The sequence below is a fragment of the Pinus tabuliformis genome, chromosome 1_2, assembly GCF_031772625.1.
Source record: "Pinus tabuliformis cultivar Carrire ecotype Pingquan chromosome 1_2, CPIR1, whole genome shotgun sequence".
Taxonomy (NCBI): Eukaryota; Viridiplantae; Streptophyta; class Pinopsida; order Pinales; family Pinaceae; genus Pinus; species Pinus tabuliformis.
The window spans coordinates 480,659,397-480,683,817 of NC_142298.1; the positions used below are offsets into that span (position 1 = coordinate 480,659,397).

At 39.8% G+C, this 24,421-nt stretch overlaps 1 pseudogene; it reads left to right on the top strand.

Annotated features, from left to right (window-relative positions):
* Positions 1 to 14,378, top strand: part of LOC149206421 (CBL-interacting protein kinase 23-like) — a 47,473-nt pseudogene extending 33,095 nt beyond the window's left edge.
* The last annotated feature ends 10,043 nt before the right edge of the window (positions 14,379 to 24,421 follow it).

Genomic DNA, 24,421 nt, shown 5'->3' on the forward strand with positions numbered 1-24,421 from the left:
TTTCCTTTTTTGATACCTTCTTCGAGTGGTTCAATCATCAGGAGATGGTTTTTTCCGAGTATCCATATGCTGGTATGGATTTCCGGGGTGACCCGGATTTCGTGTTGCCGGCTAGTGAGCAGTGGGGTGTTATCGATAAATTCTCTGACTATATCTCTGTTTATCGTTTCTTTTTTATATCGTTCTTGTGCTTTCTTCTATCAGGACTAATCAAAACTCATGTGCTCATGCAGATATTGGACCAGTTTGGCCAGCAGTACGCCTGAGAGTACCAGCTGCCGCTCCAGCAGGAGAGGCTATGGGGAGGGCTATCCTTCGCGACCTTGATGTGGCCGAGACTCTTTCAGCATTGCAGGATCAGATCAAAGGCCTCACTCTCAGTATTCCAGATGTGAGGACCGACGAGCTGCCTCTGAAGTTACAACGACATACTACTGGCATGCTGAGTCGATGGACTAGGCTTTTACGCATGATTGCACAGGCGGTGACTTGTTATCACCAACATCATTAGACTAGGGTGCCCCCCAGCATTTTGAGTTTTGGGTCATTTGACCGATTTTGTCCTGGTTATAGAACATTATGTATGAAACATAAACAGTTATATATATATTTTTGATTTTCGGAGATTTATTTTGGTTGAGTGATCTTGATGCAAATATTTGATGAAATGCTCCTTTTATAAATGTTGCAAATGTCTATCTAACACATAATTTTCCAATGAGTCTGTTAATGTGTTTAAGTTTCTGGAAATATGCTGATATTGAATAGAATCAAACTGCCTTTCCAAAATCTTGACCCTTAGGAACATGCGATAGATAGCTGGATTCCGTATGGAGTAGATACCAGTGAGTTGTAGGATGACGAGTTGTGAGTCTAGCCTGACGACAAGTCGGCGTATGCCACACATAATGGCATCAGAGAGGAGCTCTATCAATGCGCTGTATTCAGCAATATTGTTCGTTGATGGACCAATACATACCCCTCTGAAACTCACTAACTCGCCGCTTGGATCGAAGATGGCCCAAGCCGCAGAAGATAGGTTCCGCGAACTATGACTCGCTCCGTCGGCATATCCAACAAATGATTCCAATAGGTCTGACATCTGAAACAAATGTAAAAGCGGATCACTTAACCAAAACAATTACCCTTAGCGAAAACAAAAATGTAACAAAAGCATAGGGGTCACTATCTTGAGTCAAGCATAGTAATGCTTAAGGTACAACCCGTTACGAGGTTGCGCCAGTGGAATCCCATCATAATCTACTAACTCGTAGGCTCCTTTTGCTAATACACATTTAACAATATAGGGGCCCATCCATAAAGACTTGAATTTACCTGCTCCCAATTTATCGGATTCCTAGTCGTAAAGTAAGACTAGGTCACCTTCTGAGAAGACACGAGGTTTGACATTCTTGTCGAACTGTGCCTTGACTCGTTTCTTATGGGCTTCGTTAGCCAACGCAGCATCACGATGGGTTTCATCCAATTGGATTAGTTCCAAGAAACGAGCCTCCTCTTCTGAAGTTCCGGAGAGAAGGTCGACTGCGAGTTTAAGGGACGAGATTTCACACTGAACCATTGCTTCCAAGCCATACACTAGTTGAAAGGGTGTAAACCCGGTTGCATTCCTCACCGATGTCCGATATGCCCGCAAGGCTGAGTACATGATCAGGTGCCAACTCCTTTTGTGGACTCCAATCATCCTTTGCAACATCTGCTTCAGGACCTTGTTGATTGCCTCAACTTGTCCGTTAGACTGCAGATAATACAGAGTAGAGCTGTCGTGGGACAGCCCTAACTTGGCAGCCAATTCAACCATCATGTGATTGTGAAAATTCGATCCATGATCTGTGACTATGGCCTGTGGAATGCCGGATCTAGAGACTACATGATTGAAAAAGAAAAGGGCAGCCGTTTCACCGCTGTTGTTTAATGTAGGCATCGCCTCGGCCCATTTGGTAAAATAGTCTACTGCGACTATGATATACCCATGCCCCCCGGCCGAGGTGGGGTTACATGTCATGAAATCTATGCCCCATTTGGAAAATGGCCCAACAACAACTACTGGTTGTAGAGGTGTGGGTGGTATTCTGGTTTTTTGATCAAAGATTTGACATGCATGGCAACTTCTAACTACGGTTATGCAATCTTTAAACATTGTTGGCCAGAAGTATCCTGCTCGTAAAATCTTTTGCGCCGTAGCGTAACCAGATTGATGCCCCCCACACGCGCCTTAATGGCAATCATTCAAGATTTTTTCGGCCTCCTCGTGGGTGAGGCACCTCCTTAGAACTGTATTGACACCATGACGGTAAAGTGTATCATCGACGATCATGTAGTCTTTTGCTTGGTATCGAAGGCATCGTTGTTCCGAGCGGGAGATATTAGACCTATATGTTTAGGTTTGGAGATAGATTATTATGTCTCCATACCACGGATTGCTTGAAGATATCGAAAACAAAGATTCGTCCACGATTGCTTCTTCTGATGTTACATCGTTGGATGACGATGGGAAATCACATAGTAACTCTGTGAAAACCAGGGATTTCTTCGATTTGTATTTTATAAATTCCAGATCAAACTCTTGTAGAATTGCTATCCATTTTGAATATTTGCCCCCCAGCAACTGTCGCGATAATATATAAGTCATGGGGTTGCAATCTGACAGAATGGTAGTTTTTCGAAAGAGGACATAGTGTCGAAATCTCTGTATCGCTTGAACAGTTGCGAGAGCTATCTTTTCAACATAGGAGTACTTGCTTTCTGTATCATTTAAGTTTCTACTTAAATAATATATAGGATGTTCAATTTCATTGTCTTCTTGAACTAAAACCATTGCGATGGTCATATCCGCTGCAGCCAGATACAAGTTAAAGTCTTTTTGATAATCAGGAGCGTACATTAATGATGCTTTTATTAGGGATTCCTTTAGAGCATCAAAGGAAGCTTGCGCGACTTGATCCCCAACAAAGGGTACTTCTTTTTTCAATAGACGAGTATAACCTTTAGCAAGTTCTGTGTAATTTGGAATGAACCTCCTCAGAAAGTTTGCTTTCCCTTGGAGTTTTTGAATTTGAAGCAAATTTGAAGGTGGAGGCAAATTAATGATTGCCTGAACCTTACATGGGTCGAGACGAATCCCATCCTTTGAGACCACAAAGCCAAGTAAACGACCAGAACTGACACAGAACACACATTTGTGTGGATTGAGTCGTATCTTGTAGTGTCGGCAATGTAGAAATATCGCTCTCAAATGCTGCGGATGATCGGTCCGCTTTTGTGAATGAGCTGGAAGATCGTTGAGATATGGTTGAATGATGTTTTTGATGTCATGGAAGGCATAATTCATTGCCCTCTGAAATGTTTCCCCTGCATTCTTTAAACCAAAGGGTAGCTTGCGATATGCAAATGTGCCCCACGGACAAATAAATGCAGTCTTTGACTGGTCTTGTGGGCAGATATTTATTTGATTATACCTGGAAAATCCATCCATAAATGAAAAGATTTCACATCCGGCGCATTCATCAATTATCTGGTCAATGAAGGGTGTAGGGTAGTTGTCTTTCGGACAAGCTTGATTTACATCCCTATAATCGACGCACACTCTAATCGTTCCTTGTTTTTTCATTACAGGAACAATATTCGATACCCAATCGGTTAGAGGAACTGGGTAAATAAAACTAGCATGGAGAAGTTTTTCAACTTCTGCCTTGATGGCAGCGGCTTTCTTGGGGTGCACCTGCCGTAGTCATTGTCGTACTGGTTTGACATCTGGATACATCTTAATTTCGTGTTCAACTATGCTCGAGTCAATGCCTGGAATTTCATCATACGACCAAGCAAATACATCTCTAAATTCACGAAAAAGAGCGTGATATATTTCCAGTTCTGAAGGAGAACAAGATTTGCCGACATGAATATTCTCTACAACATCTGTTTTGGTCGAGATATTCATGGAGATAGTCTCTTCAATATTAGACAAGTTTCACTCGGAATCCAACGTGTTTACAGTGTTTGATAGAAAATAAAAAACCGAGGGATGATGAAGGTCACTAGGAGTATCTTCTTTGTAATCCAGAAGATGGGAATGATGGTGGTAATCTTCCCATGGTGCCCCGTCAATCATCATTGACTGAACAATTCCTTCATCTGTATAATGTACTTGCGACCAAGGATCTGAAGGGGTACCATATTCCTTAGACCTATCTATCCAAACGCTTGATGAGCGTTGATTTGGGTTTGCCTCCCATGCCGAAAACATTGATTGCTACAAGATTTCTATTGGGCTTGGAGGCAATACCTGCAAATGATCCATGTTAATATCATTTTCAGAGATCTTTTGAATAGAAGATATCATATTGCAGGTTCCCACCGTTGCCACTTCTGCCAGATTGATTGGAGGCGGTAGGGCAAAAGTCCCCATTAATATAGGGTCTTTTAGTAGGCCTACTCCGATATTTTGAAGCAAATGAGGGCTTCCATGGATCATCAGAATGCTTCCCGTAACTTGTGAACTGTTGGGGAGAAATGTCTGTTGGTCAACGATTGTAATTCCTCCTTGAAAGGGAAATGCAATCTTCCTGAAGTAGGTCGACACAACGGCTGCCATAGCATATATCCAGGGCCTTCCCAGTAGGATGTTGTAATCGAGGTTTCCGTCAATTACTTCAACATCTATTTCTACTGTTTTTCCCCCCAGTTCAACTTGCAAGTTACTTAAAATCCTGTATGGGGTGTATGTTCGTCCATCAAATGCTTTTAATGTCATCGAAGATCGCGACAAGGGTGGAGATCCTAAAGTTTTCCAGCAACTCATCGACATAATACATGTAGATGCCCCCTCATCAATAATCGTTCGATGAACAGTTCTTTTGAGGGATTTCACTTGAATAAGGAAAGCTAGTTGGGCTGGTAACTGAGGGTCATATCCTTTGTGATTAAAGGACACAAGATTGGAATCTGTTGGGTTAATCCCACCTATCGCTGATAATAAAGCCTGCTTTTGGGAGGGGCAATTTTGCAATACCTCAAGTGTCGACATAGCGGATGGCGATTGGGCCAGATCCTCCACTATATTATAATGCTGTGCTGCTCTGGCACGAGGATTAAATGTCGATTTGTGTACTACTCCCTTTGGCGGCTTTATCGTTAGTTCAAGAATGATGGGTGGAACAATTTCAGTCGAAGTTGTTGTCAAACTACTAGGTTGATCATTAGCCTTGTTGTCTGACAGCTGTGGATTCCCGTAATCTTTATTCCTTGTCGATATCAAAGCATCATTTTGCTGCTTCGAAACCGACAACATTAGCACTTGGGACGGGGAAGCATTGTCACTAGCAACCAGATTTGTTCCTAGATTTGGAAACGGATCAGTCAATACCGCCGAGGTTTTTGAATTCTTGAAGAATTTTCTAAGCTCAGCTTTATATGGACATTCTCTTGTCCAATGATCCTCATCACATATAAGGCATGGACGATTTGGTTTCCTATCTCCAGAAGGGTTTGCAGAAGGCTTTTCAGGGGATGACTCCTCCTGTTTCTTCTTCTTCCCTTTCTTTTTCTTCTTGCCTCCTGGTTGCTTGGTTTCTTTGCCTTTGTCAGTTGATACGGCATTTACTTTCGAGGCGAGAAGTTCTTCATTTTCATTTTGACCTGAAACCATATGGGCCTTTTTCAACTTAGCCTTTACGGTTTTTGTGCTGGTCGTTCCTATCACGCTGTCCCCGGCATGAGAGTCTTTGTTTGATTTAGGAGAGGGAGGAATGGAAAATTCCGGTCTAGGAGCATTAGGGATTTTATCGTAGAGTATGCCAGACTGAGTATAGATCAAGTCTAAATATTGCGCATGAGCAATTACTTGCTCTTCAGTGACGACTCCTCCCTTTGCCACATCTTCCGTAATAGAAGGTAACAATGACTTAATAAACCATTCAGCCAACAGCTGATCAGGAACATATGTTTTTACCATTCTACGACGACGTCGCCACTCATGAATATGATCAGATATGTGAATGGCCGTCGTTTGCTTGAAATTGGTAAGAATCTCTCTTCCCATTTCATACCTTATGGGTAATTGAAAATGGGTTAAAAATGTTGTGGCTAGGGTACTGAATTTATCAAATGAAGCTCTAGGAAATTCGAAATACCATTTTGTTGCCGGACTAGTTAACGTTCGCTAAAAAAGGCGAAGGCTGATAGAATCATCATGTAGAGTGTTAGATGAACACCGCAGGTGAAAGGTCATCACATGATTCGACGGGTCTTCACCCGGATTTCCATTAAATTTAGGAATATCTGACGAAAGTTTATGAGGAATCGCTGGCCACCAGGTGTAAGCGATTGGATCGTTTGTTAGCCAGTTTAGATCTGGTAACTCTAAAGTTGCCACGAAGGGCAACTGTTGATTCATGTTCGGCAAAGCATACCCAGGATAAGATGGGATTGCCTGAGCAGTGGGTCTTTGCATACCAGCATAGTGCATTTGATGCTAGTAACTTTGATAAGGTTGATGGGCATAACCATTATGAAATGGTTGATGTTGACTATTTTGAATATACGGCTACCCATTACTTGCAAAGACTTGGCGTTTAGATCCTTGGTAAACTTGGTGGAATTGTGGTTGTTGATATTGCACCAGCCATGGTTGTGAGACCATGTGCTACTGTCCAATACTGGTTGTTTGACCGAGATGAGGGGTAATGGTACCCGTTTGAGCCTGGGTCACTCCAGTTAAGGAGCCACTAATCGATGATTGTGGTGGCGTCACAGGTACAAGGGGTTGTTGTATTGTGACCTGAGAGACTTGAGGTTGGCATACAACAGGTAATGCTTGTACTTGCGACACTGTCACAATAGCCAGTGTAGTGGGGATATTTGACATAGGCAAACTTTGTTGCATTGAGTATACAACTCTTGGTTGTTGAGGCAGTATTGACATCCAACCACTGGATGTAATTCCAGCATAACCTGAATTCTGTTACGAACTCTTGTATGTTTGAGCTCCTGGAGGTGACAATGAAAGGGCATATTGCCCCCCATACGACGGTAATCCGGTGCTTAAGGGAATTATTTGCCTTTGAGGACCGGACTGCCCAAATTGACATTGTGAAGGATCAATTTGCTGAGACTCAACATAAGAGATTCCAGATATTATTCCGGATGAACAAACGGGAACATACCATACCGTCGAAACAGCCCCTGGATGGATTCCATCCAGTGATTGAGAGCTAGTTGCGACATATGGTACGCCGACGAACATTGTTAGAGTGGCAGCAAGAAGTTCTGCCGCTATTGTGTCAGATGACACAGTCCTAGATGTCAACGGTTGTTCAGACATGTCTAGTCTATCCAAAATATTTCCTAGCGATTCTACAGGAACTTCCAATAACGGTAGACTAGGGTGATCCCAACTCCAAAATGCGATGGAGTACTAGATGGGGGATCCTCCACAATCTCTTATATAGCAATCAAACCAAGTAGAAGAGGTAGACCGTCAGGTCCGTGAAATATTTCCGGTGTCGAAGAAGGTATAGATTCTGCAACGACAGATGTTTGGGGAAGAACACCTTCCAAATCGGCTATAGATGGAGCCGGTTCAGGTACAGAGGTGTTTACCCTCACACTAGGATCAGTTCTACTGTCCTCTAGTGGCTGCGGAACTTCTTCTGTAAAGGTAGGGGTACCAGAAATGTTTGGAGTAACTGGAGTCTCCGAGGGTGTCGGAACACTTGTTCCAACCTGACCAGGGGACTTTGAGCCGGTTAAACGAGTTCGCTTTGTCCGGAATAGTTTTGATTCTGGAGACAAAGACAGTTGACTTGTAAGTCTCCGCGAACGATGGGGTTTCAATTGACTTTCTTCCACGATTGTGGATTACTCGATCAACTAAAAATAAAGGGGAAAATGTTTCCAAATTAAATGAATTTTAGACACTTTGACACAACTTGTTTTTTCAATTTTTAAGAGTCGAGAAAAAACAAAAGATGACTCTAGTCGCCTTCGATTTTTAACGAGCCTGAAGTGACAAGTGCTTAGATGGACCTTTTCTTTTAAGGAGTTTGAAAAGGAATGAAAGAGACTACTCTGGAAATCTAGATAGAGGAATTACCAAACCAATCGCAAAACTGCATAATACTTTTTATGGTATGGCAGTCAATCTTCCCGAATGTTGTGTTCAGTGCATTGCGATCGATAGGGTGGCAGACACAGCTTCCTATGGATAAAGGATATAGCCTATTGTGGTCTCCCAATATATACTCGACGGTACGTGGGAGCACAAGTCCGTACTAGCACTTGTCGTCTCAAAGAGGAGGAATCACCCAACCAACAGTGAAAGCGATAGTTACCAGGCTTTACGATGCCGGAATACGTCTCTAGCCTAGACTTCTAGATGTTGTGTGTTAGGTTCCAAAGAATTTTTATGTTCATTGAATTTATTTTACAGTTGATCTTTCTTAAGAAATTTTCCTTTCAGGTTCACCGCGTGATGTAGATATAATTCCTAAAATGCAATCTAAGATGATAAACAATCGTTTAATCTTCTTTTTGCAATGAAAATCCTAGCTACTAAAGAAAGAGAGACGATATTCTTTCAACATAGAGCAGAGAGCACACACTAAATGCACTGTCTTAAATCAAACCAACAAGCAGTCTAAATGCAAATGCACATGCATGTATTTGTTTTCAGCTTTCTTAATGTTTGAATGACAAGAAGAATGCTAAGTACAAATCTGAATTATCTTTTCAAAGTGACAGTACTAACAAATTTCTCTTCAAAAATGAAAGGAAGATAATGATGACACTTTGCTATTTTGAATTGAAAACTGATTTCGACACTTGAAAAACTACTAATTCAAATCAAATACAAGAGTAACTGTATAATCGATCGTCCAAAACAATAGAATTCTTTTCTTTGACTGAAAATGACACTTGCGACACTTTCAAATCAGAAGACGACAGTTTGATTATGCTACTTCTTTGTAAAAGAGAACTGAAAATGGCACACAATACATAAAAACATTCACAGTTCTTTGCACGATGGAGGTGGGATGATGGAAAGGAAGGGAGTTTCCATAGTGGTATACTAATCACAGACAACAAAACTCTTGAATAAAGCTGGAGAGAGTGAACACAAAACCAAAATCTGAGAGCAGAAGAGGTCTTATCTGATCAACACACCTGCAACACAGGGAAAGTGTGATGCAGCGCACCTACTGCACATGGGAGGTGCGATGCATCCAGATTCCCAAGAGGAGAAGGTGCGATGGTCCAGGGACGAGACTTCAACTGGGTTCCAGGTCACAGTTTGCAGCTCAGTTTAGGGATTTAGGCCGAGCAAGTGATGTTCAGTAAATATAAATCACAGGGGTTGATCTAATGAGGTTACTAGAGCCACCACTAGGGAAATTAGAAGGTTTGCAAATCGATTGTTCAGTTTATAAACAAAACCCAGAGATAGACTGAAGCAGCATTGATCTACTTTGCACTTTCATAGCAAATGCAGTTCAAAGGCTAGCTAGCTTGACTTCAGGCTCTGTCTGTAAGTTTATAAAACAAACAAATATAGACAAACAAACAATCTATTCGCTCCCTAGTGGAGTCGCCATTTTGTTATCGGGAAATCTAGTGTCCACTCGGAGCTGCTAGTCCCACTAAGACTGGTAGCTATCTTAGAAACAAACAAACTAAAACTACTTTCATTTTCCTTTATGAGAAGTAGATAAGAGGGGGATGAAGGACACCAACCTCAGTATCGCGCTTGGTTCCTTGCTCGGTTCCTCTCCCTTCTAACAAATCCTCGCCGCTTCTCCTTCTTCTACCCAGCTTCAAAGAGCACTTGTGGAATCAAAGCAGCATAATACTATCGAAGAACAGAGATCTACAATCATAAACAATACAGGACCAGATATATATTGACCACACAAATGCATATATCATCAAACATACAAGAATGTGGAGGAAAACTTGAATAGATTTATTAATATCAAGAATAGCAAAGAGGATTACAACCAATTGTTCTGACCCAGCGTCATCCTCCAGCATGAAAGCCCTTCTTTCACCTCATGAAAAGCTTAGATCACCCAACACTATGATGTTCCACCAAGAAACCAATAACACTTCCTTACAAGATACAAAATTCCAGCCTCTGGATCTCTGGGATGAGGGATCCATATATAGATGATTGCAGGGGGGTGAGTCAGCTTCTGGGATTTTGATTAGTGTCCTCTCTTTGATAGTTCTTGATTCCACTTGGAGATTGATGATCTCTTACTCATCCCTGGGCGAATTCAGAGAGGCAAGTGTCATAGGAGAAGTTTCTGGAAGATTCTGTGATCATCCACCTCGCAAACTGTCTCTGCCATTTGTCCACTCTCACCCATCACACCCTACAGAAGGGCTTTTCAGTATGCATTGCACCCTTTACACTGGGCAGGTGGGATGCATCACACCCTTAGCACTGAGCAACCTGTATGGTCCAGTTTTGACCAGTTCTGAGCAGTTTCTTGTGGAGAACTTCTGGGAGATGATGTAATCAGCTGACCTTGTTCTTTTAGGGTATGGAACAACACTTTTAGGGACTTAGGAGCCCTTGGTTTATGGACATGTATGATTGGGGTTGCAGTGCCCAAAAATGTCTATAACAGTCCACGACCTTGTTTTTCTTGTAGCGACTGTCTTTTAGTTCCAGCGTTCCTCAGCTATTTCCTGGACAGATCCTTCAACAGCGCCAGGGGTAACAACCAATGTTTTAATGAACGTTTCCAGAGCAAGGCGATGGCACTAAGCGGCTTGCACGATGGATATTCGAACCTAGCTCTAATACCAGTTGTTAGTTTAGAGCATACATAACACACAGCGGATTTATATTTAGAGACTTAGACGGCAATAGCAGAGAATAATTCACAGAGACAGACAAATGGAGAAACAACAAGATTACTTAGTCAGAAATAGCAGAATAGATAAAACAATCACTGGAGAACAGAAATCACTTTGCATTACATAACAGGCTTGGGCCTTGGCTTGCCTTCCTTGGCCAGAGAAATTACAAATTTATAGAGGCAGAAGAAGGATCTAGAATCTTGTATGTGATTCAGATGGAGATCTGGAATGATCTAGAAACCACTGGCGGTGTAGGAGGATCTAGAATCCTGCATGTGATTCTAGAAACTAATGGCGGTGTAGAAAGATCTAGAATCGTGGAGATCTAGAAAGATCTGATCTAGAATCCTCCGTGAATTTGGATTCACACTTAACAGAAAACCATGTGAAGATTAGTCAAGATTTTGGCAAATGCAAAGTAACATTTTTGTCTTAAATTTGAATAATAACAATAATTATGTTTATAATAACACTTAGTGGCAATTTTGAAAACCATGTGAAGATTAGTCAAGATTTTGGCAAATGCAAAGTAACACTGTGTTAAATTTGAAAATCATAAAGATCGAAAATTGTTGTAGTTTAACGAAGTCATAATTTTGTTTGGAAAATAATAGAAATTCAAGTAAGTTTTAAAAAATTTGACAGAATTTTTTTGAAATACTGATTGTAGTTTTCAAACTTCAAAATTTTAGTTGCATTAAAAATTCTTGATAGTGCAGGATTCATTTTTACCATTAAAAAATAATTCAAACACTTCTAAAATTAATTTTCTTTAAATTGTTTTCACAAAATCTTAAAAGAAATAGTTTTCTTTAAATTGTTTTCACAAGATCCTAAAAAAATTTCACCATAGAATCGAAATTGTGATCTTGAGACAACGCCATAAAATATTTAGTTAACATTTAGTTCCAGTTCCTTTAACATTTATCTCAATGGATGCTTTTTGAGATATGATCCGCACAACTTATATCCAAAATTAAATTTTCCAGATGCATCAATACACAACATTATTGCATGCGATGACACTACAATAAGCAACACGGTAGGAAAGGCAATGAGACTGGTCATGTAGGTTCTGTTTGTGTCCAATAATGTAGGTTTCGATACACGAAATGACAGTGGGCTTTATCCTCTCGCTTAATGTTGGAGAGACCTTACTATTAATTTTTAATTTGTTATTAATTTGGATTGGATCATTATATTGTTTTTCATTTATATGGGTATATTTAAATTGAAAAAGTGAAGGAATAAGTTCAGGGGGCCTTTTTTAACTGGCGGGAAAAGAAGTCTCAAACTTTCTAGGAAAGTTTTGAGGCATCAAACCACATTTTTTTGGGTCTAACTTTACTGCTTTAGCGTCACACTTTTTTATTCTATTCTACACAAAGATCCTTTCAACGACGCTAGAAACACACACTTTTTTATTCTATAAACACGTCAATCGGAGTCTGTATGCAAAAGTTATGCCACTCAGAAGTTGACCTGCCTGTTTTCACACCTATAATTCTGGAGGATGCTACCTCAGCCCCATTATTCATGGAAAAGGGGATTGCCACGTTATGATGTGAAAGACTTTAGAAGAGTCTATATTGTAACCCTAGTTAAGAGTTGATGTAGTCAAACTTAACTACTAGTAGGTAGTAGGCTATAGGACTGTGTTATAACAGGGTCACTAGGAGAATGAAGCATTTCATTCTTTTGAGAGCATTTTGTTCCGTAACTGAGCAAAGATAGCCATGAGAGATAGGGGTAGAGCACACAGAGATGATCTGTGAACTATAGCAGCCCACGGGCCACAAACATTACTTTTTTGTATATGCAGCGATATTTCCAAACAAAAAAAGGGAGCAAATGGTCGCACCTTCGAGTTGAATTTTCTCAACAAAGTATATTTTGTGTCTTATGTGTATGTCACAGCGTATTTTGTCATTTTTTATTTTTCTGCATAATTTCCATTCGCATGCATGTACTAATTACAGTGAAATCTACACAACTACAATTTTAATAAAACTATAATACTATAGTGTTTTAATATATTATTATTAGATCTGTTGTGAGATATTATCTAGTGAAATATCCACAAAAGTTAACGAATCAGTTATGCATCATAAAAATTTAGACAATTTATCCAACTATTCTACCAAAAAAATATTTTTGTAACGGTTACACATATTTATTATATACATATTTAATTCATTTTTATTTCCAATTACATATTCTAAAAATATTTTAAAATTCGTTATACCGGAACTCATTCCAAATTAAATCTCAAAATATTAATCCAATTAAATTGAATTCCAAATTAAATCTCAAAATATTAATCCAATTAAATTGAATTCCAAATTAAATCTCATAATATTAATCCAATTAAATTGAATTCATATTTAAATGAATAGAAGAATTCCGAATTGCACTTGCTTATTCAGTTCAGTCATACCCATTATTATTATTTGCATGAAAACTTCGCCCTATAGAGGTGGGATTCAGCTTTGGCGGTGTGGTTGTGGCGGCGGTGTTAGTCGGAGACTCGTAGTAGTTGTCTATCGGACACAAAAGTTACTCAATCCAGTGAGATGAATTTTTTTATTTTATTTTCATATTTTCAAACGAATGAAAATCAATCGCTTTTTTTGGGCATTTTGCAAATAAAAAATCTGACGCCACTAAAACATCTTAGAGACGAACTGTTAGTGAATATGCAAACCCAACAATACACCGTGTATTCTCTTTTGAGAGTCACTGTGACTTTCAAAACCTTTAAATATCGCTAAGCCATGAAATCCATTTATGCAATTACATATAACGAGTAAAAATGAAAAAATTATGGATGAATAAGTAATATTCCACATTTAAAAGCAAATTCAAGGGGTGAAAGTAAATCCATGGTGTGAAAAATCGAGTGAGTTTTGGGTGTGATCATACTCGCGTTAATGCATCTGATCTCATCAGAATTATGGTGTAAAAAATCAAGTGAGTTTTGGGTGTGATCATACTCGCGTTAATGCATCTGATCATCTGATCTCATCAGAATTATGCAGTTAATGCTAGAGTAGTACAAAGATGGGCGAATCTCATGGGAACTTTGTAGTTAATGCTAGAGTAGTACAGGATAGGTGATCTCCAGGGAAGTCTTATTGTTCAATTAAAAAGAAAGATTAAGTGAGTTTTAAATGTTTATTTTATTGAGCTTAGGCTGGGGCTAGCCCTAATGTTGGATGAAAGAACTATATGCCTACTTGCAGGATGTTATCACCAGCATTGTGCTAAATTCATTTGAGTTTACCTTATCTTAATTTAATTAAGAGATTTTGCTTGTTTTTTGTGTTTTGGTTTTTTTATAAATATGTAGTAGGAAAATTTATTATAATTCAGATATCAAACTAACAATGGGACAGTCATTACTGGCGGCTATTCTTGAATATAGAGTGACCAAGCACAAATCTGTTCGGGAGAAGCTAATCCAATTCGAAGTTGTTGATGTTTATTCTGGTCAATCATAAAAGATCTCAATTTATTGTGATCAAACTTCCTCTCTATCTATCTGAAAGTTTTTCTCAGATATAATAGCATGATTCAATTCTAGAGCTAAAGATCGTAATTCTCGAATGAGCAATCAGAAAGATTCTGGAGCAGTGTCAGGTTTAGGTATTGGCCCTCCAGTGATAATGGCACCAAGTACTTCATTACGAGTTCTAATATGGTCAGATTTGAGAGTAAGCATCTCTTGTAAAATATAAGCAACACCAAAACCTTCTAGAGCCCTAACTTCCATTTCTCCTATTCGTTGCCCCCCTCGTTTGGATTTTCCTCTAAGAGGTTGTTGTGTAACCCATGCATAAGGTCCACTCGAACGTGCATGTATTTTCTCATCAACTTGATGACTCAATTTCGACATATAAGCTTTTCCTATTGTAACAGGTTGTTCAAAAACATCTCTTGTTCTTCCATCAATTAATTTATGTTTTCCAGGATGATCTGGTTCGAATACCCATGGATTAGCTATTTGCTCACTAGCTTTGTAAAGTTCAGGAAACACTAGTTTTCTCGAAGCTTCTCGCTCGTATTTTTCGTCAATTGAGTATCCGTTCCCTTTCTTTCTTTTGCTATGATTGGAAATCCTGTATTTTACATATCTATATGATCAAGTCCTTAGGTTTACAAAATAGTTTATAAAAAAGTGTTTCAAATCATTGCTATTTGACTTGAACCCATTCTAAAAAGGTCAAGGTATTTTTGAATTTTCTGTTGAAACAATCAGGGAAAACTTTGAAAATGATTTCGATATTGAACCTTGGACATATAATAGTTCCAATGAAAAATAAGATCGTGTTTTTTTTTCACGGTAGCCTGCTCTAGTCCCCTTACAAAATGTTCATTATTAGGTTAGCTATATACTTAACATGTTCCTAGCAATTCACATGGCATCATCATGAAATGATACAAGTATTAGATAAGTAAGAATATACAACGCACTAGAACGCCCTTGTTGACAATCTTTTACTTCGGCAGCATCTAGGGTTCCTAAGACTAAGACATCATATATAGGGTTCCCAGGGTTCCATATGTTGAGTTGATAAGTCAAATAGCAATGATTTGAAACACTTTTTTATACACTATTTTGTAAACCTAAGGACTTGATCGTATAGAAATGTAAAATACAAGATTTCCAATCATAGAAAAAGAAAGAAAGGGAACAGATACTCAATTGAGAGTGAGTAAACAGAATTATATGCATAAAGAATATATCTCATCTATGCAGATATAATAATGTGGAAAGCCGTATTCGACGAAAGTCGTATGTATGGTTTGGAGGGAGATCTTTCATACCTTTAGAGATCCACCCTACAATATGGAGTAAAAAAGCAAAAATAAATGATTTTCAGCCTTTATGAAATAGATTCTTGAACATTTTTCACACTCATGTCATGGCGAAGTACTGCAAAAAAAAAAAAAAAAAAACTGCAAAATCCGATCCTATTTATCATAATCGATTAGTTAACATGGTGGTTAACCGTATTCTTAAAAATGGAAAAAAATCATTGGCTTATCGAATTCTTTATTGAGCCATCAAAAAGATTCAACAAAAGATGGATAAAAATCCACTATCTGTTCTACGCCAAGCAATACGTAGAGTAACTCCCAATGTAACAGTAAAAGCAAGACGTGTGGGTGGATCGACTTATCGAGTTCCCACTGAGATAAGATCAACCCAAGGAAAAGTACTTGCCATTCGTTGGTTATTAGGGGCATCTCAAAAACGTCCGGGTCGAAATATGAATTTCAAATTGAGTCACGAATTAATGGATGCTGCTAGAGGGAATGGCAATGCTATACGCAAAAAGGAAGAGACTCATAGAATGGCAGAAGCCAATAGAGCTTTTTCACATTTTCGTTAACTCATAAACAGGATCGAGATCTACCTATCTATATAGTGGATTTATATATTTTGATAAATTATAAATTGATTCCCGTTCAGATCGAACAATATGTTTATCGGAACAAAAGATAAAAAAGAAAAAGAAAAAGCATAAATCATAGATAGATCTAAGTCCTCTTGGGAAGGCTTCCTTAAGGAAAAAGTAGATAGATTATGGAGGAATATTCGATCCTATTCATGAGATTATGTAAATCTCCTAAACTTGGAAGTTAGAAACTTTTTCTACTCTTTCGGAGATTGAAAGAAATTACTAATTCATGATCTGACATGTACCAAGTGAAAACTTCATTTTCAATTATACCCTGAGATCTTTTGAAAAAGTTTCATTTGCTTTTCTTCCATTCTGTGGTATTTCTGGCTATATGGTCTATCCAGGGGAAAGATTTAGCTTCAAGAAATAGTAAATGATCTCATAGATACACAAATGTATAACTTTCCAGGAATTTGGATTGTGCTTATATCCATAACTGTAGGAATTGGGTCCGAACTTTACTTTTTCCAGTCTCTTTTCATCAATGGACCCCTTATGAAGGGAAGAAGTGCGATTAATTTTACAAATTATTACCTCTCAAATAAAATAGATTGAATAGATATCTATCTTTCTTTTTTATAAATGTTTCTATGGACATGTGGAAAAGAGAAAGAAAAGGACTGTTGCCCCTACCTCCACTCGGACCAAGACATCGCTTTTACCGAAAAAAAGTTAAAGTTTTTAAAAAAATTTTGTTTTGTACCATATTCAATTCTTTAGGTTTCTATTGAATTGAAAAAGAAAGGATGTTCAGTCATCTTGTTTATTTATAGGAAATCTCCTCCAGATATTTTTTTTTTTATGATGAACCTATATGACCAATTGTATATCAATACTTGAATACGCTATATCTAACATATGTTCATTCATAGATTAGGATATTTTTCATATATATATATGAATGGAATAGAATTTCCTTTTGGGATGCCTTGATGGTGAAATGGTAGACACGCGAGACTCAAAATCTCGTGCTTAAGAGCGTGGAGGTTCGAGTCCTCTTCAACGCATAATATTGCTCATGCTTATTGAATGAGCAATTCAATGGCAAATCTCGTAGAGTATCTCAATAGATTGAGATAGATTCTCTGTTGATACGAGGTATTCCGACGATCGATTACCTACAAGTTAACGTTGTTGGAATAGGATAGTGGATCACAGGTAAGATCAGATCTTCTCTACCTAATGAGGAGTCCATTCCGAATACACCCTCGTATTATGAGGTATATTTCATTAAGGACACAGATTGAGAAGATCGATACATAGATTGACCAGATACCACCTCTCTCAAGATCTTGCAATATACGGGAGTTATGACCGAACCTCACCAACTATATCCATGTCGGATCCTGTGACTCTATCCTTTCCTCTCTTCAAATAGTGTGGGAAAAAAAGAATGCTAGAACCAAAATCGAGGAAATAAGGAGTAAGCATAGTCTAGTTAACTTAATGAGATATTATCTACTAGACTATGCTTACTCTTACATGGTCGAGATCTCGGAGTGAGGAACCTCAAATTAAAGATCTATCAAGTCTTTATAGGATCTTAAATTGGAGCATATGTAGAACCTCTCATTGATTCCCACGACCCTACTGCCCGGTCAATTTTCTTTTACTTCATTCAGCTGATATCAAATATTAATCCTGTTGTATGAATTGAGTGTTCAATTACATTGGGAAAACGCCATTTCTTCTCCAACAATGTCTTTGTAATTTGATCCAATAACATTCTGTTAGATAGGAACATATTTGATAAATATTGATAACTCTCGAATAGAGTATTATAAAGAAAAGATTCATTAGATAATAACCTATTGGTTCCGAGCCATCTTTGGTGATGAATTAACGATTGGAAGCGGTCAACCCTTTCTCTCGAATTTTTGGTCAACCAATGGTTATATGAATATATAGGAAAATATGGCTGCATACGTTCCAATTGGATACCAATCGCTTGAATGCGTTTGAAATGCTCGATATGTCTATGTCTAAGAGACAATGGTTTCCACAAATTCATGACCAAAACCGAATTGATCGTGGATTTTGAATCATATCTACGAAAAAAACTTTGGATACTTTTTTTAGGGAAAAAATCAGGTTGTGCTATTAATCTTCTTGCACCATAAGTAATATAAAGCCTTTTCAGTAGTTCTTCATTTGCGAAAAATTCTCGGCGTGAAAACACAGGGCGCTGCTCTTGAAATAGAAAGGAATCCCAAAGAAATCATCTTCCTATAAAGAACAGTGGTTTCTTAGAGTATTTATATTGCCTCGGATATTGTATAGGAAATAGAGATCTATCCATCTACCGTTTTCTTAACGATCCGAACTGATACGGAGATCCCAATGAATTGGGTGTTTTTATATGATTGAATCTATTACTGCAAAGAAAACTAAGACGCCAGATCCTAGGAGTCCAAACTACGTTCTTTATGAATTCTTCATCCATATCCCTTTGTTTTGCACTGAGAGTAAACTTCAATTCATATTCTTTCATAAATCGTATCATATCTAGATGATCTCTCATTTTGAGTTGAGGAGAAAATGTGAATATAGCGCTCCGAAGTGGAATCGCAATAGGAGATCATAAGGGGAAACAACTCGAAGACAACACATGGGTTCACAAAGCTCTGGTGAAAGAGGTTGAATTCGATTTGGAGTGCACCTGCGAAACGTTCATGGAAGCAAAGAAGAGTTTCGTTGAGGCCTCCACCTCAGAGAGAAAGGATAAGTTTGATAAGGAAATGGACCCTTCTATGCTTACAACCTTCCTAGAGACCTGCATGAAGTTTCTACATGATAGCAAGGCTATGAAGGGATTACATGAGCTTATAAATAGATGCACCGGAAACACTCCAGGTGAACCGCGCGTGGTACGAAAGATTGGTAAGCATAAAACAAGGACAAGACGAGAGATGAGGCTGACCATGCAGATAGGAGAATACGAAATGGATCAGGTTATTTTGGACATGGGGTTAGATGCCAACGTCATACCGAAGCAAACTTGGGAACGGATGGGAAGACCCATGTTGTAGTGGTCTCCGAGTCAGTTAAGGATGGAAAATCAATAGAAGATCATCTCCATGGGGCGACTGCAAGGGGTAACTGTAAATATTGAAGGTGCAAGTGTGTTGACTGACTTTGAAGTAATAGAAATTGTAGATGACAACAACCCCTACCTTGCACTCCTTGGCATTGATTGGGCTACTGATATGAACGGGGTAATCAACCTAAAGAAGTGGAATATGATATTTGAGAAGAAATCGCTTCGCATAATAGTACCACTATATCTCGTTGAAGGATCGTGCTATATTGAACCAGTTTGCGATTATGAGAGCGATGATGACTTGGATTGTATATATAAGATAACAGCGTGAGACCAAGATTGGGTGAATCCAACAACGGATGGATGAATTACATGGGATCGTGAGAGTTCTTGCAACTCGGACTCTAATGAAGAATTAGAGCGCTAACAGAATCAGTTACACGAAGTAACCACACTAAGTTGTAACATGATGACCCAGTCGTTGCGCTGTGTGTCATCAGAGGTAAGAAATCTACCCACTTATGATGGCCTGAATGATGTAGATATATTTTTGGATGCATTTGAGAGGGAGGTACCAGAGAAGCAGTGCTTCCAAGCTTTGGACTAGGCACTGTGCGCTATGCCCACAAGATGGTGGGGTACACACAAGGGTAGATTTGATGATTGGCGCAAGTGTAGAAGGATGATGAGAACACACTTTGGGAAGTCGAAGGTACGAATGACAGACAAGTATGATGGGAAGGATGATCCGCATGCACACTTGGCCAAATGGGCTCAGGCTTATGGAGTGAAGCCCCAACCTGAATGGGTGCACTTGTTCTGTCACACCCTGGATGTCATCCCGATGAACTGGTACTTAGAAATAGAGCTCCGCCATGGTACAGGTGAATGGGATATTCTACGCGAAGGATTCATAATGACATTCAGCTTTGAAGACGGGTTTGACTATATTGACGAAGTGCTACAAGAAGTGAAAGCAGTGATCTTTAGGATAGTGCAGGATCCTTTGGACTTGATTCAACCCAATTGGACCACTTAGATGAGTCACGCGCTGGAATGATATAACATGACTGCTGAGGAAGAAGATGAGGATCCGCAAAAGATTAACATCCCTGAAACAGAAGGTCATTGTGAGGTTGAAGGACTGCAGATTGAGAATCTGGATATAATTGTGCTACTGAAAACGAAGCATGTAAACATTCATATGAAGGCAGAGCCCAAATTTGCGAAGATTGGAGATTACTGGGATGATGTGACGTTGGATAAGGTTGCTAAATTTCTCCATGAATACCAGGATTTGTTTCCTACCAAGTTTACAGATCTAAAAGGGGTAATCAAATACTAGTGTGTTATAAGATCACATTGAAGCCCAACGCGAAGCCAGTTAAGCAAAGACCTTACCGTCTCAATCCAAAGTATAAGGAAAAGGTCCGCTTAGAGCTAGGAAAGATGCTCACGGCAGGCATCATTGAGCCAGTAGAAGAATCTAATTGGCTAAGCCCAATGGTGGTACAGGAAAAGAAGTAGAAGGATGAAATAAGGATATGCGTGGATCTCAGGAAGTTGAATGATGATTGTGTACATGATCCTTTCCCGTCTCCATTCACTGATGAGGTGTTGGACAATGTAGGTGGCCAGGAAGCATATTCCTTCACTAAAGGGTTCTCTAGGTACCATCAGATCAAAATCGCGTTGGAATATCGGAGCAAGATGACCTTCGCAATTGAGTGGGGGTGTTTTCAGTACACTGTAATGCCTTTCGGATTGAAGAATGCACGTACAATTTTTTCGCGTGTAGTCGTTGCAGTGTTCAAGGAATTTATTCATAAGTTCCTAGAAGTGTACTTTGATGGCTAGACTATGTTTGGGCTGGGGAAACGCCATGTGGCAAGTTTGCAACTGATGCTAGATACCTGTCAAAGATACCAGATCGTGTTCAATTTGAATAAATTCCTGTTTTGTGTTCCTTTCGGGACCCTACTCGGTCATGTGGTTTGTAGACAGGGACTGATGGTAGATCCCACGAAGATCGTAGTGATACTTAACTTAGAAGCACCGAGGAGTGTGAAACAGCTGTGCGCTACCCTAGGACATATTGGATATTACAGGAAGTCTATCAAAGGCTATGCCTAGTTCACCGCGCCTATGGAGAAGTTGTTGAAAACGGATGTCACATTCTGCTAGAATGAGGACTGTAAGAAAATATTGGTTGTATTGAAGTAAAATATGGTCACCACGTCGATCCTAGTCTTCCTGAATTGGAAGGAGGAGTTTCATGTACATGTTGACACGTCATGTATAGTGATGGAAATAGTACTGACACAGGCTGGCGGAGGGGACTTGGACCATCCTATAGCATTCACAAGCAGAAGTTTATCCAAGGCAGAGAAGAATTATTCCACGCTGAAATACTTGGTTAATAAGCCTGTGTTTGTGGGGGGGGGGAATCTATAGGTGGTTGTTATTGTTCTAGGAGTATAATTTTGAAGTTATTGTTAAGCTTGGATGACTGAACGCGGGATAAAACCATCTGTCGCACATCGAAACAGGGGAAGAGCCCACTAATTTGGAAGAAGGATTGCCTAATGCGTAGCTATTTGCAATGTGCATCATGGATGGTCATTTCGAAGATATCATACACTTCATAACGACAGGAACTACCCTAGAAGGATACATCGTCTAGCAGAAGAAGGAGTTAGTGGTGCGCGTGACAGATTTTTCTGTCATTTCTGGGCATCTATACAAAATGGGGTTTGATGAAATATTGCGATGATATGTATCGAAGTTTGAAAGGAGAAGTATCCTCAAAGACACTCATGCAGATGTCGCGGGGGGACATTATGCAGGGAGAGCGACCGCGCAGAAGATTCTACGCACAGGGTTGTGGTGGCCAACCCTCCATCAGGATTCAAAAGCTTACTGCAAAGCATGTGATGTGTGTCAAAGGAGTGGTAGGCCATCGCGGAGGGATGAGCTACTTCTGAATCCATAGATGACATTATAGCCCTTTGAGAAATGGGCAATAGACTTTGTGGGACCCATTCAGCTCCAAGGGAAGAAGACGAGAGCGAGGTACATTATCACTACGACAAAGTATTTGACTCGATGGGTGGAGGCACATTCGGTGAAGGATTGTATAGGCGTGACTGCTGCAAAGTTCCTATTTGAGTATGTACTGACATGATTCAGGTGTCCAAAGATTTTGATGAGTGATCGTGGTACACACTTTCTGAATGAGACGATTAGCGCGCTAACGGAGGAATTTTAGGTATATCACCAGAAGAGCACACCTTATCACCCGCAGGCTAACGGGATGGTGGAAGCATTCAATAAAGTGATGGAGAATGCGTTGACTAAGGTTTTCAATGCTCACCGAAGTGATTGGGACCTATGCACACCCGTAGTACTATGGGCCTATCAGACGACATGCAAGAAGTTGACTGGACAAACATCCTTTAGGCTTGTATATGGTGTTGAAGTGGTGATGACCATGGAATACATTGTGCCTAGTTTGCACATAACAGAACTCACGGGTATGACGGATCACGAAGCCCTAGAAGAGAGGCTCGCATAGCTGGCTGAGCTTGAGGAAGAGATATTTCTAGTTGGATTTCACCAATAGGTCCAAAAGCAGCGCGAAAAAGCATGGCATGATCGACACATTAAGCTGCACACATTTAAGGTAAATGACCTGGTTTTTTTATATGACAGAAAGTTTGATAAATTTCCAGGGAAATTCAGAATGCACTGGTTAGGGCCCTATGTCATTAAGAAGATTACCAACAGAGAAGCGGTTCAGTTGGTCAAATTGAATGGAGACCCCTTTCCAGGAAAGGTGAATGGCAGTCGCTTGAAGCCATACACTGGTGATCCGACCATGTGACTATATGAAGGTAGCACAATCTTAGCACTCCAGGTAGTTGAAAGGAGGCGCGGGACTATAAAATACATTGCCCAGGTTGGGGAGCTGCGCAATTGGAGGATTGTGCGAAGCAAGGAAGTGTCATAGCGTTCGTGGCAGTGCGAAGGGAGCTGCACTACCTTAGAAGAAATCACGCAGGTCGGCTGAAAAGTGATCGTTAAAGTCATTTTTCATGATTTGACGGTAGAAATGCGGCCAAATGGATCGGGTGGCCGACATTTAAGATGAAATTTATGGGTCAGATCCTTGAAAATTTGCCACCAATCCGACATTAATGAACCAAATTTGGGGGGGAACAGTCGGAGTTGAATTCAAAATGCCCTATAAATTACAGGTGGTTGTCCAACGAAAAACACTTAGCATTTCGAGAATTGAGTTTTTGAGCTCTCAGGCGCACATGAATCGCAAGCACTTCAAAGTTCTGATAGCCAATTTGGTATTTGAGACATTGCCAAAGGAGACACAGGAGTTCTTACAGAACATCATGTCGGTGCCCATAGAGTCTATAGATATCAAAGCAAAGGAGTCAGTGCCAGAAATTGAGATGGAGGCCGAAGAAGCTGCTCCCGAGGTTGCCGAAGTATTAGCCAAAGTCCCCAAATCACCAAGGAAATTGAGACCAAAGCCGACCCCAACGAAGGAGAGCACAAAGGATACAAAGGGCAAGTAGCTTTTAATACTGGTGCACGTATCACCAAGAAGAAACCCATGGATGCCTACCACATAGGAGAAGGGCAAAGACATCAATCTAGAGACAGAGGAGGAAGAAATTGAAGACATCTCGATGGATGATGAGGATGTGGGAGTAGATGTGGATGACGTTGAAGCCCAGGGTGTGTTATAGACATTTTTGTGCCTCGCGACATGGAGCATGAAATGTCAATAATTACAGGGATCCTCAGTCCCTAAACATGTTGTTCTTACCCCTAAAAGAACAAGGTCATCAAACCACAGCACTTCCAATCAGTTCTCCACCTTAAAACACTTCAAAACAGGCTATTTTTGGATCATGTCAGCTGCTCCACTGAGCATCTGCGCTGGAATGCAACTGCTCCTCCTTGTACCTGCATTGGAAGTCAAATCTAATGAAGGCTACCTGCGCTGGGCGAGATT